This window comes from Myiozetetes cayanensis, unplaced genomic scaffold (genome assembly GCF_022539395.1).
Source record: "Myiozetetes cayanensis isolate MyiCay16 unplaced genomic scaffold, myiCay2020 scf5-8, whole genome shotgun sequence".
Classification (NCBI taxonomy): Eukaryota; Metazoa; Chordata; class Aves; order Passeriformes; family Tyrannidae; genus Myiozetetes; species Myiozetetes cayanensis.
Window position 1 is genome coordinate 90,744,977 of NW_026087742.1, and position 14,829 is coordinate 90,759,805.

At 40.2% G+C, this 14,829-nt stretch overlaps 1 protein-coding gene across 3 annotated transcripts in view; it reads right to left on the reverse strand.

The window, feature by feature from the left end:
• The window catches only part of TMEM255B (transmembrane protein 255B), a 70,329-nt gene that overhangs the window by 17,821 nt on the left and 37,679 nt on the right, over positions 1–14,829 (reverse strand). The gene's annotated exons all lie outside the window — the stretch shown is intronic.

Sequence of the window (14,829 nt, forward strand, 5' to 3'; positions counted from 1 at the left end):
AATAAGAAGAGACCTTTTCAACTTTCTGTCACTTACCTAGTCCTGATCTGTGCCTTCCAAAGGACTCAAGTGCTCCCCAGTATGTCAGTCAGACCACTTCCAAGAGAGAAGGTGGACACCCACTGTCTGCCATCCCCTCTTTCCATACTAACTTACAAGCAAAGGACTATTTAAGTTGTTGGCAGAAATCTGCACTGATTAACTTTCACTGCATTTTAAAGTGTTAAAATCCATCCAGGAATAACACAGAAATTGCAGAAATATCTGCACTACTTCAGACCACTTTTGAGTATTCTATGCTTGTTGGATTATGAAGTGTGAACCGTATAAATCTGCTGACCCAAAACACATAATTAGTTAAAATGCAGAGCTAGGCAGGAATGCAGACAGATCAATGAGTAAAGCTCCTCCATCAGCTTGTTTTCCTTTTTGATTACCCTGGCAAACACAAGGAAGTTTGGACACCAACTCCCAAGGGTTAGGGAAAGTTTAGCTTCCTGCATCTAAAAATATTAATTTATATTACACAAGTGTAAGAAAAAATGCTTCAGTAACTTTTTTTCTCTAGAGGAAAAGCAAATACCACACAAACAGCATGCCATATCTTGAACTAGGTCAACATTCTTCCATAGTCCTGGGAAAGCATTAGCCTTTAGCCATGACTTCCAGGGACAGATCTGGTTGGGAGGTCTAACAGGGTTGTAGTTTCTCTGCCAGAACAAGGAGCTGACAAGAAGAGGAGCTCTGCTGGGTCTCATACTTACAAACAAGGAGAGATCGGTCAGGGATGTGAAGGTGAGGGGCAACCTTGCCCCTAATAATGAGGTGGTAGGATTCAGAATCTGCAGAGGAGGCAGCAGGGAAGAGAAGGATCCCAACCCTGAGCTTGAGGAAAGGAGACTTTGGCATATTCAGTGATCTGCTTGGAAGAATCCAATGGGATACAGTCCTGGAAAGCAGTGAGTTCTGGGAGAACAGGATTCAAGGTTCACCTCTTCCAAACTTAGGAACAGTTCATCCCAACTAGCAGGAAATCAACCAAAGGCAGAATGAGGCCTGTGTGGATGAACAAGGAGTTCCAGATGTAACTCAAACACAAAAAGAAAGTCTACAAGAAGTGCAAACAGGGGAAAGTCACCAGGGAGGAAACTAAATAAATTATATGAGCATGCAGGGATGGGTTTAGGAAGGCCCAAGCCCACCTGGAATTCAATCCAGCAAGGGCTGCAAAGGACAACAAGAAGGGCTTCTATGGGTATATGAACAGCAAAAGAGAGATCAGAAAGAATATGTGCACAATACTGAATAAGGCTGGCAACCTGGTGACAAAAGACATGGTAAAGGCTGAGGTATTCAATGCCTTCCTTGCCTCAGTCTTCAGTGAAGACCAGTGGGAAAATCTGGGGCCAGAAAGACTTACCTTTGTTGGAGGAGGATCAGGTTAGGGAGCATTTAAACAGACTGGTGATACATCCCATTTTCATGAATGACAAGAAAGAGAATCAAGGGAACTGCACACTGGTGGAAGGTGATGGAGCAAATAATCTTGGAAACCATTTCCAATCATCTCAAGGACAGGAAGGTGATGGGGAGTGTTCAACATGGATTTACAAAGGGAGAATCATGTCTAACCAATCCGTTAACCCTCTACGATGATGTGACTGGCTTGGTGGATGAGTGGAGCTTCTCACTCATCTGCTTCTGGATGTTTTTTACCTTCAGTAAGGCCTCTAACAGTCTCTCATTCTTGCAGACAAACTGATGAAGTATGAGCTAAAAAAATGAACAGTGAGGTGGACTAAATGCTGGCAGAACTGCTGGGGTCATGGTGTTGTGATCAGTGACGTGAAGTCCAGCTGGTGGTGACTCAATACTTGTCTACTCCAGGGGTCAATACTAGGGACAATACTGTGCAACATCTTTATTACTGAACGGGATGATGGGTAGAGTGTATCCTCCACTAGCTAGTAGATGACACAAAACTGGAATGAGTGGCTGAAACACCAGAGGACCGTGTTATTGTTCAGAGGGACCTGGGCTGGAGAAATAGCCCACAGGAATCTCTAGAAGTTCAGCACAGAGAAATGTTAAATCCTGCACCTGGGGAGGAATAATCCCATGTACCAGAAAAGACTGGGGCCTGACTGGCTGGAAAGGAGCATCACCAGAAGGTCTAGGGAAATGATCCTTCCTCTCTACTCAGCACTGTTGAAATATATCTGGAATGCTGGATAAAGTGCTGTGCTCCCCCATATGACAGAGATCATGAACATAGTCTGTTAAATAACACACTGGAGCATCTGTCATAAGAGAGGCAGCTTAGAGCTGGGAATGTTCAACCTAGACAAGAGAAGGCTCCCATGTACCGTATCCGTAGGTACCAATACCTGATGGGGGAAGTAAAGAAGATGAAGCCAGACTTTTCTCAGTAGTATCCAGAAAAAAGACTAGAGGCAATGAGCACAAACTGAAATACAGCAAATTCCATTTTATCATAGTTCTGATTTTAGCAAGGAATTTTTCTTTCCCTTCCCCCTGCCCTGTGTGCTCTGTGTATGGGCCATCAGGTGAACAAAAGAATCGGCCTGATCCACTAATGGCCGAGAGATTAGTCTCCTTGACAGTGAAGGGGGGAGGAGTTGGGGGGGGGGCTAGTGTGTGGCTGGAAGGAGGTGGGGAGGAGAGGCTGGTGTGCCAGTGGGCTCAGGACCTGCTGCAAGCTGCAGACGCTGCCTGGTTTTTTTTCTTTCTGTCGGAGGGGAGTTTGCTGCTGCTCTCTGCTCAGCTGTTGCTGGCTGCAGGCCCTGCTTAAAGGGAATCCTAACCAGCTGAAGTTCGTGAGTTTTCTTCCATTGGGAGAACTTTCTGTTTTATTGCTGTTTTTTTCTTCCCCCTTCCCCCTGCCTTTTTCCAGTGTTTTTTCTCTGATATACCCCGGGGAGTGTTGCTTTTTCCCTTTCCCCCAACCCACCTGGCGGCAACCAAGGATCTCACAGCGCCGCCTGGTGACGGGCACTGGACATTACAAGTTCTGCTCCTCCAGTGATCCAACAGCGCCACCTGGTGAATGGTACAGGACATTACAAGTTTTGCATCTCCAGTGACCCGACGGCACCCCCTGATGACTGTGGTTGGAATTGCACCAAAGGGTGTAAAAATTGAACTGTTTAATTTTCCTTTTGCCGGTTTATCAGTTTTGTTCTTGAAGGGGATTATTGGTGGGTATAGGAGTATTGCTTGGTTGTTTTACTTGGTTTTTTCCCATGTTCCTGTTAATACACACATACCTTTTAATAAAGGGCTGTTATTTTCCCTTTTCCATAATTTGTTTTCCTTCAATCGGAGCCTCTTAATTTTGGATTTATAATTGCTTAGAAAGAGAAGTTTGGGTCTTCTTCTCCTAATCCATCCTCAGCAAAAGACCCTTGTCTCATTTAAACTGGGACACATTTAAACATAAGAAGAAGCTTTTTCTAATTTATTTAGGTCCTAAACACTGGAACAGGTTTCCCAAAGTGATTGTGGAGTCTCCATCTCTGGAGATGCTCAAACTGAATACAGTTCTGAGCAACCTGTGATAGCTGACACTGCTCTCAGCAGAGGTGGTTGGATTAGAAATCTCCAGAGGTTCTGCCCAGTCTCAGCAACTCTGTGATTCTGTGAAGACAGTCAGAGTCTATGTCAGGGTATGAGCACACTAGCAAGTTCTCTCAAAGTATCACAGGTTATGACTTTAGCAGACATAACTTAGCACCTGGAGACAGATATTCCCTGACCTTACCTTCTGGGCACTCATGCCCTTATTACAGATTGCTGCTGACTGACACCACCACATGACACTGTGAGGTTGTATCTGACCCTGAATGCTAAGATACTCTCCACAGATGCCTCTGTATCTTGTTAAAAGCAGTGAGAGAGCTATCTAGTCTGCCTCCATCAAGTACAGAAAGACCTCTCTTGACTTACGCAGTTTTAGTACCCTTTACACCTCCTTCCTCTTAGAAAGAAATTAGTCCTTTTATTGGTTTGGTCTTTGAGGGAGAAGACAACATGCTTTTCATCCAAGTGTGCTTGTGACTAAAGCGCACTGTTCCCTGGGGAGAGAGGTGATTGATTAATCCCTACCAGCTATTATAATTTCATATTGCTGTGCAGCAAAAAGGTCAGAGCTGCGACATGCAAGTGACCACTGTGAATACAGTTAATACATTTGCATGAACAATCATGGTAAACAAGTGCCTTCCTTCATGCACCTGATTTTGAACAGCAAGCCTGTTGTACCAATACAGCCAGTCTTCTGCATTCAGCCTGCTCTCCTAAACTCATCCATATGTGCAACCAAAATAAATGAGTGATGATCAAGTATGCAGAAATAACTAAAATTAGACAACATTGACTTTGTCCAGACACCCATAGAATTTAACACTGAAAGCTTTAAAGTAGAGGTATACTGGGGATGCCTAAAGGTTGCAATGGTAAAAGCTTCCATTTTCATGCCACAGAGGCGCTGTGGTCTGTCTCTCTGCTAGGGTGTTTATATGAATAAGGCACCACACAGATATTAAAAGGTGTTTAGAAATTATCCAATAGGATGTCACACCGCATTAGCACCTGCTCAAGTCTCTAATACCAAAGGCAAATGAGACATACTTTAGAGCTATAAAAGTAGTCCTGACAGACTGCTCTTAAAATACTTCATGTTGCATACAACAGAGTGTGTACGAATATAGGATATCTACCAGTCCTTGATTCTTCTTGATTCTACTGCTTATAGCAATACTGGTAGAGACACAGCTTTTACATACTATCTATGTAAGTATATATATATATTTCATCTAATCACAGTAACTTTAAAGTACACAGTAACAATATTCTGTTTAACTAGTTTAGTATCCTTTGGTACCAGGAACTTCCTCAATCACTATTATTGAAACAGAGCTATGTAATACCTCCCACTAATGTGTAATATTATTAATATTATATTTATAATATATTAATATATAATGAAGAATGTATTCCCTTTCTCTGCTTCTTTGAGTAACTTTCCTCAACTGGAAATGGGCAGATGAGAAAGTTCTGTTGGTTAGAGCTCTGCTGATATATGCAGAGGGCAAAATATGTAGGCTGGTAAAAAAGAGGAAGAATTCTGTATAAAAATGTAGTTGTATGCGTGGTTTTATTTACTGATGCAAAGGAAAAACGCACAGGTTTTATTCAGTCCTTCTGATCACTGGAAAAAGATGATTTCTTAGCTAATTATGTGTGACTGTGTTTGTGTGTATGGGGCAGATACAGTCAGATTGCCACCAGTCCAAGTCTAGAACATTTCCAGACATGTTGAAAAAAAATAAGGACACTCAGTAATTCCCTTTAATTTCAGACAAATCCGACTTGCTCAGTCTTGAACCCTACAGGGCAAAATGTAACTCTCCATCTCCTTGCAGTTTTTTATTTCAGTAGTTTTCTACAGTGTATTAAAACCTGAGAGTGATAAACAGATGGACAAGATGGAAGGCTTTAAGCCAAGGAAGAGAAGATTTGGTCCAAATATAGAGGGTTTTGGGTTGGTTGATTCCTTTATTTTAAGAGCATACAATAGAAAACCCATATTCTCTTTGATGGTGGGAGCATTGCAATAAATTTTTTTGTCTAAGAAAAGTATTCTTTGAACAGTATCTTTCATGGATTTGATAAAATGTCTGGGGGGATGCTGAATGGTTCTTGTCAGGCACGGAAAGTAAATATTTCTATGACAGGTTTTGTTTCCTTGGAGAATGGCTGTATTTTGGACAACATAGGGAAAATTCCATCTCCCTTATGTGTAAGCTCACTTTCAGAAAACTGAGATGTAGCTTAAACTGTATTGATTGAAATGTAAGCTATATTTTACAAAACATGGATAATAATTTAGTGAAATAATTGTATAGTGAGGGCTCTTTTTTTTCCAGTTACAGTATTTATTTAGTCTTAACTTCCATGGCTTCTAGAGGTGTAGATTAATCATTGCCAGGGAACATTCCCAGGCCTGAAACTCGACCATCTAGCCTATTAAATTGTTAGAACTGTGCCAGTGATGGCTTTGGCCTGGGCAAACTATCACTCGTCCAAAATAATTTCTGGGCATGATTTGTAAATTAGCATGGGCCAAGAACTATTCCCAGTAAGTAATTTGGACATTGCCATTTACACTCAGAGAGACTTCGAGAGTAAGGACGTGGGCTTCACCATGCCAGTTGGCCTGGGGAACACAGAACTATCCTGGGCACATGTAAAAGACAAATACAGATAAAACTGAGGAGTCCAAAACCAGAGTATTTTTTTTTAGTGGCCCATTAACTTGAAGTTTTTAATTTTCTGGTTTCTTCCTACAGCATTTTTGTAGGTTCTTTTCATCTACACCATAGCTAGCAATGAATAGGAGAAGTATAGCTGCCAAGATTTTTCAAGTTTAATCCTAAAAGCAAACTGAAACATCACCCTTCAGTGCCAGATGAGCTTTGTGCCAACATTTGGGTGTTCTGGAGATTGTAACTCCCTTCAAGATCAGGTTCTCTGATAACTTTCTGAAAGCAGGCATGCAAATATGAACAAACAGAAATTATTAGCAACTAGGTATCTGTGTCTGCCCTGCACTGAGTATCTGAGAGCACATGGCATATGGGAGCATACAAACCTGAGAGCTTTCAGACCAAAGAATCTCATAAAAGAAGGTGCCAACATATTAGGAGCCTGGGAAAGCAGGCAGAATGAATCACTGTCTGGGGACAGGTGGTTGGATCCTGCCCTGTACAAATAATGGGAGGAAATGCTATAGATCTTTTGTAATTCCTGTCTCCCTCTGACCAAGGGCTCTTCCTCAGTATTTTTCAAGAACGCTCTCAAATAAGATGGGTTTCTGTAAGGAAGACTGCTGGGAGATTCAATGGATTTATAGGAGGGATTAATTCAAACATCTTCGTGCTTTCACTCATAAACAAATGAAAAATGTCCATTTTTAAAAACGGTATGAACAATTTCCATAATAGCTGTGATAAGATGATATTAAGGAACTTCTATTAGTTATATTAGCAATACTGAAGTGAGGTGGGACCAGTTTTAAAGAAAAAAACCCTTATATTTCTGCTTGCTCCCCAGGCTTGCAAACTCCACATAAAGTACATGATCATACTTTCTGGAATCAGAAAAAGGGTGGATTTTTTTGACAACTATTTTGGGCTTTTACTCATTGGCAGCTAAACCTGCAATTCAGTTTTCAGTTTGCAGTTTCTGGAGCAGAAGTGGTTTTCAGAAAACAATTTATCTTGCAAAATTTAATGATTTTAAGAAAAGACCTGAAATAATACCCTCTGAACTCTCCAAGTCCATAATTCCAAATATTGAATCCACATCAACTATTGGAAAACAAACTAATTCAAATAACCATTTTAAACTATTTTCCTACAGACCTTGCATCTTCTCTTGTGTTATTAAAGAATCTTAACCTCTTGGCAGGCCAACAGAATGCCTTATCCATAATTCATGAGATGTTATATTTTTGTACACATAGTTTACATGTAATTATTAAAATACTGCTCCTCATATACCTCATCGACATTTATTTCTGTGAGTAACAGCATTATTGCCATAACCTCTGTATTTCAGACAGCAGCTGGGAAGAGAGGGGTCATTGCTCACTGCACTGCAGGATTCTCTGGGCAGGACAGAGCATTTGCTCCCACAGGAAAATGTGACTCCTTGGACAGGCCAGTGCCTTGGGGCTGCCCACCACCATCATGGGGCTCAGTAGGTTTCTCTCTCTTCAATGTCTGGGACTGCTCTTGAGGGAGTGTCAGGGATCAGCTCCTGGTCTTTGTCAGGATGTGCTCTTTCATCAGTGTCAGGGATGCTAAAGGGGCTGATACTGGAGCCAGCTATTGCATCTCCATTTCTCTCAATCACTAAGAAATGCAAACCACATAATAAATTGGCTGCAGGCATTTGTCTGGCAGCTATCTGGAATGCTGCAGTTGCTACAAAGCCCCAGGTTTAAAAAACACTGTGACCCTGAAAGGAAGTACAGATGCTAGAAAATAAAGTCCTGAATGCTATGGAAAAATGCCTGAAAGACAGGAATTGTTTAAAACAGAAAGTTTATATTTTATTTGAAAATAAGGAAGTTGGAAAAGTACAATTTTGTGAAAAAAGTTACCTATACTGATGGATTTGGCAGTGTTAAGTTTACAGTCGATCATCTTAGAAGTCTTTTCCAACCTAAATGATTCTACTATTCTGTGATAATTCCTACCACCTTCATGTTTTGACCATGCACCAAGACAGTCTTTTCTAGAATTATTAACAACTTTTATCTCATAGCCACCAAGCTCATAATCAGCTTTTGAATCCAAATGTGTCAGTTCAGTTTTACTTCATCAAGTGGGCCTCCAAATCTTTTCGTTTCTGAATTTCAGAAAGTTTTCTCCACTGTGATACTGATGTTTGTTTCCTACTTTTTCTTCTGTGCTTTGTCCTCTTGATAGCATCAACTTGACTAACAACATAGAAAGTCCTGGACTGTCAGGGTGTGCACAGTATATGCTGGCTGGAATGTGCAGCAGCCTAGACTTGAGCTTATGCTACTGTCTAGGGCTGCAGTGAACTGGACAATCAGGAACAGAATGTTTTCCTTTTTTGTTTTGCTATTTTTTTTCCAAAGTCAGCCAATAATTAGCAAACTACATAAAGAAACTATAAGCCCTCAAATTAGGCTTTCACATGTTCTTTTGGCCTATTCTGCAGACTTGGCTAGTGTGTGTTGTTTCAATGTCTACATGTATTGCCCCTGCCTTAAGAGTCAAGGTTTCCAAAATGTACGATTGAACAAACCCTTTGAAGGGATATGGAGTGACACTGAGAGACAGGATGGTTCTGTCCATGCCATACTCCTGCTGTAACTACAACATATTAGTGATCCCCTGGCACAAATAATACATGCAAATAAGACATTAGTGATCCCTGGTGCAAATACTACATTCTAAGTGTTGTTTAAAGACTTAAGAGGCAGTTGTGACGATGTCTTATTACATGCTTTGGGTGAAGTCATGACAAGAGAGCAATGCTGAGAGTTTCACTCTAGACTGCAGTCAGCACTTGCTCTTTTTTGTGCTTCTACATCTGCCTTGCCTGAATTTAAGAGCTAATCTTCTTCCACAAATGCTGTGTTCCTTAGGCTCCAGCCTAAGGACCCTTTTTAGGATTTAGGATTTCTATGTGATTTGAAAGACTAGCTCTACAGAGTCTTCTTCTCTCAATGCTTGTAAGCAGTAGATATTCATTTCAGGTCTTTCAAACCAGTAAATTCTCAAGAGTACCTGTATACTGTCATGGGTGAAAAACACGGATACATGGATCTGTCTCACTTTGTATTTCCTCACTGATTTTTACTTTATGCAAATATTTTGTAATGATTGCCTCAGGCTCACTCTTCTTTATTTCAGTGAGGTTTATGGTTCTGGTACTACTGCTACAGTCAAATGAAAAGCCTCCATATGCTGGAGCTGCCCCATTGCTAGATGATGTGGACAAACAGGTCACTTCTTGATGTGGACTGACAGGTCTGTTCTCAGATGGATATAGGTCTACTAGGAGAGGTTAAGTCATCTTCTTTCAATGACTTTTGGCCACACTCTCTGTGTGACAAAGGCAGGAGGGAAGGCCCATCAGCCTTCCAAAGCAGATGGAGTGCAGTGGAACAAGCAGAAGGAACAGGAGCAGACTCCCCTCCACATCCCCAAGGAGGTTCAGTGGCCCCAATGCCTTTAACTGGTGTGGGCACAGGTGGTGGCAGGAAGAAAACATGTGTGTGCAGAGCTGCTGAGTGACACTGTGCCTGTCTTGCTGCAAACCTGTATGGCATCAGAGGCAGCTGCTCTGACTGGGGGATGAGGGGCCGCACAAGGCTCCAGTGAGGATGCCTACTGCTGCCTTAATACTCCAGACCTCTGGCAAATCCATGCCTGACACTGCAATAGGTCTACTTTCCTTTAGTCAAGTTTTGCTAGCTAATGTCTCTCAGGATGAGGCTGTAGACCTTCCCATGATACCTGCAACAGCTATTTTGCATAGTTAAAAACTTAGATTTACCACTGACTTTTACACAAGTTTCTAATGATGCAATTAGCTGATATTATTCAAGGCTGTAATTTTAGTTATTGCTTGATGCAGTTAGATATTTAATTGCTTATTACAGTTGATTACTTACATTGATTACATTACTTTGATTATAGGGTTTGCTGTGTCTTGATTATAATGATGTTGTGCCATGTGAGTAATTAACGTTTCCACAAGAATGCAAGAAATGTTTAGTCTGTTTCTCATAACATAACTCAAATACAAGAAAAACTCCTGCATCTCCTCCCTTTTTCCTCAATGCTATGGTAATATGTAGTAAATATATAAATCTCTAAGCATATTACTGCAAGAAATGTCATTTTGCAAGACACTAGCCTTAAGACATCTGAAATACTGAATATCCTGCTGACTGAAACATAGGAGGGCTTCCTTTATAATGCTCTTTTGAATTTCTTTTACATTAAAGAGGAGGAAAAGAGGTTGCACTACATAAACCTAGTTCAGTAATATCTATATATTGAATATCTACATCTACAAATAAAATGCTGGAGTCTTAATTAATCTTGCAGTGTTGATTTTGATTTTCAGGGCATGGCACAAAACATACCTATTATAATTTAAGTGACACCTTTATGTATGAAATTTTTATGTTAGGTATTGAGCAGGAAACAGACAGAAAGCATGTGTTTATGCCCAGCAATTTGCCATCAAAGCTCCTTGTCATCCCTGTAAAGGAAGACCCCCACCAGCACACATGACAACACATTAGAGGCCAGCTGACAGGGCTCGTCCAAATGGAAAGGACTGCAGGACTAGGCCTCAAAATATAAGAGAGTAAAAAGCCCATGATTCAAGCCTCAAGAGTAATGGAAAGATTAAACAATTAGTGAAATGGTTCACGTATACCCCGACCATTCAGGTACAATAAGCTTTTCCCCATCTCCACTGGTTTGTCATTTTGAAGCTCACGCACATTTCAGAAGATCAGAAACGTGGAAATACATGGTGTTCAGTGCTTGAGAGGTAAAAATGTCACTGGATATACTGGTGGCTGGGAATGTGGAGAGAACTGCACTGAGGCATATACACAAGAAAATTCTAGGTAAATCTGGTAAAAAAAAATCTAACTATGTTACCTTCTTGGAATTTATCATAAAAGACTAAAATATATTACAAGTCTGAACTTCCATTATCTATCAGTGCTTTTGCAACACATTTTAATAAGCTCTTACTAGAGTCATAAATAATCACCAATCAAAACTTTGTTGAATCCCGGGAACACACTTTTCACGGACATTATATGCAACTGAACAATCATCCACCCACAAAGAGAAAAATTCCTGTTACATGATATTATTATTCATACTGGTCACAGTTTCTTCTTAAAGGTGAAGCAAATAAAAACTTTTGCTAGGGCAAATTGCAGCATACTTAATCACCTTTAATTTTAGTAGATCACTTAAATTATAGTAGAATTTAAGGACTTTTATGTACTTTGCTAATTTAGTTCCATGTGAATAAACAACACCTTTTGCTTTTTGTTTTAGTATTCCACTAGTTTTATTTTTATTACTCCCCTGTTTTTCCTTTGACAAATGATGAAAAAAAATGTCAAGTATTTTTGCTGTAGTCTGAAGTCTGCAGGTGGTTACTTCCTCTCCCCCTATGTATCTGTGTAGAAGCTTTGAATTTTTTTCATAGAATAGAAACATCTGTGCTTAGTCTAGAAACATTTCTGAGAATAGGAAACAATTAAGGAAATCATCTTCTGTTGGCAGTGTATGAGAGATTATGCTTTTTGGAGCAGACTGCGAGCCCTTTGCCCCAGTCACCCACCTTTTTTAGGATTAAAGTGTAATTAACTTGCTTTGCATGCTTTGCAGAAATTCCATCATGACTAGTGCTTTGTAAAGTAACCAAGTAAAGATGGAAGTAAAGATGGAAGTAGAGAGTAAATATCCCCTGATCCAAGCTGCTATTCTACACTGCTAAACAAATTCCACCCTCCCTGCCCCCGACCTGATTTTTGAATGCATAGAAGCCTACAGCCTATAGTATAGAAGACTATAGTCTATGTACAAATGCAGAAGACCATAACCTATGGAAACTACAATACCACTGTAATTTTAAACTTGGATCAAAATCTTCTCACTTTTTCATATCTCATGTTATTTCTTACAATTCTAATATGATTGTTAATATCAGTAAAATGTATAGAATTTCCCTCCATATCTCTGGAGCTGATTTAGAACATCCTCAGTGGCATACATACCTATCTAAGTACAGTGGGAGCAAAGCTAAAAGAAAATAATATAATGTTCAGAGACAAAGAAATTGGAAGTGCCAGATTTGCTATTGCCCCAGTGCATTAAAAATTCTGCCCTGTTGTACATTGACATTGTACTCTTTGTGTAACAGGATCATGCAATTAAATGGCAGTGGCATTTAGCCATTAGCTTTCATATAATCGAATACATGGGTCATTCTCTTAACCTTTTCTCAGAGCACAAACCCCCAATTTAAAATAAATGAGTCGTCTTCCTCCCTCCCTATAGCATGAATTGTAGTAGGATACCTCTTACTGCATCCACACAGAATTCTTCCCTCAAAGTTGCATTGCTGCAATTTGAGTGACCAAGTAATGACTTCAGTGAGGGTCCTCACTATGGGCTGTTACATCTCAAAGAGGGAAGCCAATGGACCAACGTTTATGTCAGGGGGCTAGGGGATGCTGGACCAATCCTTGTTTTGGCCAGCAGTGAAGGCATTTGTCCTACACTGTGGTGCAAATAGGAAAGCAACTGGGAATTTCTCTTTTTCCTTCTCATCAACAAGTGAATTGTTCTTTGTCAGCATGTGTGCTGCCTAATGGTTTAGACATTTCTGTTTGATTGGCACAATACCAGCCCTTTTCCCTCAGGAAACAAGTCACAGCAGGGAAGAAAAAAGGGATTTTAAAGAATTTGCAATTTGGCTAAACCTGAAAGGAATTTCAGAAGAAAAATAAGAGCTGTATAACCAGGGGGCTTTATCCCTGCCAGTGTGAGAGGCTCTGCAAACTGGAGGGGGAATCTTAAGAGGTTCTCAAAAAAAACCGGTTGCCATTATTTTTCTTACGGCAAAATATCTGGCAACCAAACCAATGCATACTACCAGCTCCTTTGCAGTGTCAGTATATTCAGGCTCTTTGCATCATACTTACCTGTCTGGAAAGAAAGGAATATCAGATTGCAGATTTGTGGGTACAAAAACCCTGAAGCTCCTCCCTGTCTTTATATTCTAGACAGAAATCCTTAGTGAAATGACAGTTTTGCTGCAAAGTCCTTGGATGTATCCAACATACTCATCATTGGGTTGTCTTGTATGTTATCCAAGACATGAGGAATAGTGGTTTTAGTAAAGATGTTATTTCAGTCACATTCATGTTAAAGATTGCGTTTTCTCTGTTGATCTGAAGACCAGCAAACCTAGATCAGAAATCTTAATAAATCATTTTCAGGTGGTTTTAATCTATGAAACCCTAAACATTTTCCAGCAGGGAACAGGTTGGGGCACCACACAGACAGATCTGTAGACAAGAGGCAATAGAGTTCTCACCTTACTTTAAAAATAGTTCACAGGATCCTTTTGGAAGACACTGCTTTAGAATGACCTTCTGAATAACAAAGGCTAAATAATTTCATCCCAAGACATATGCATCAAGTTCATAACTTCCAGACAAGTTTCACAAGATCATGTAAAAAGAAGATTGGGATTGACATATTTCAGTGATGGAGAACTATCCATAACCTTGACAAAGCTGTTTCCATAAGTCTTTATTGTCAAAACTGTGTCTGCTTCATGGTTTGAATCTGTTTAGCATTGACCTCAATTCACTGCACTTAGTTTGGTTTTGTGCAAGAGACTAAAAGTCCTCTGCTATCAGATAACCTTTGATTACGCAAATATCTTAGAGAGGACAAGATCGGTTCACCTCTCAACCTTTTCTTTGTTAAATGAAATAAATCAAACTTCTGAGTACTGTTTCTGAAAGGTACCACTCCAGGTTTTGGAGTTTTCTTCTCTGAACTTCTTCCAAGTCACTTTGCTCACACCAGCACAGCTTAGTATTATCCATCTAGTTCAGATTTGGTTTCAAGATAGCTTGTGAGGGTGGTCTGAAACTGTTCTGCAGTGTCAGTACATTCTCTTCTACTAGATTTCCTTGTGACTTCTGTTGTGATGCTTTTGACTTATGCACCTCTGGCTAATTTACCTTTCACAGGATTGGGCACTCCCAACCTGTAATGCACTTCACAGGGAAAGTACATGTGAGTAACAGGAACAAAAATGACAGTAAAACAGGCTTCAAGCTTTTCAGGCCCTTCAGGAAAATTCTTTTTCAAAGAAAAGTATTCACCCTTTGATTTAAAGTATGCTCAACTGCATTTGGATGCATGCAAATGAATATGCTGCATGAAATGAAATGCATGCTACATGAATATGGTCATCTTGCAATACAAAGAGAAATCTTGGCAAATGGGTTAAGCTGGTTGCAAGAGTCCTCCTTTGCTCCAAGTCTTACATTAAGTTCATAAAAAAGAATTAATGCCCCCTTGTAAATAATTGGTACTATAAAAATGCGACTTGTGCTTCCCATCTTGGTGTCAGATTGCAAGATCTGATACTAGGATTAACACTGTGGGATAGTTGGCCATTGGCATGTCAAAATGCACTGCCTGC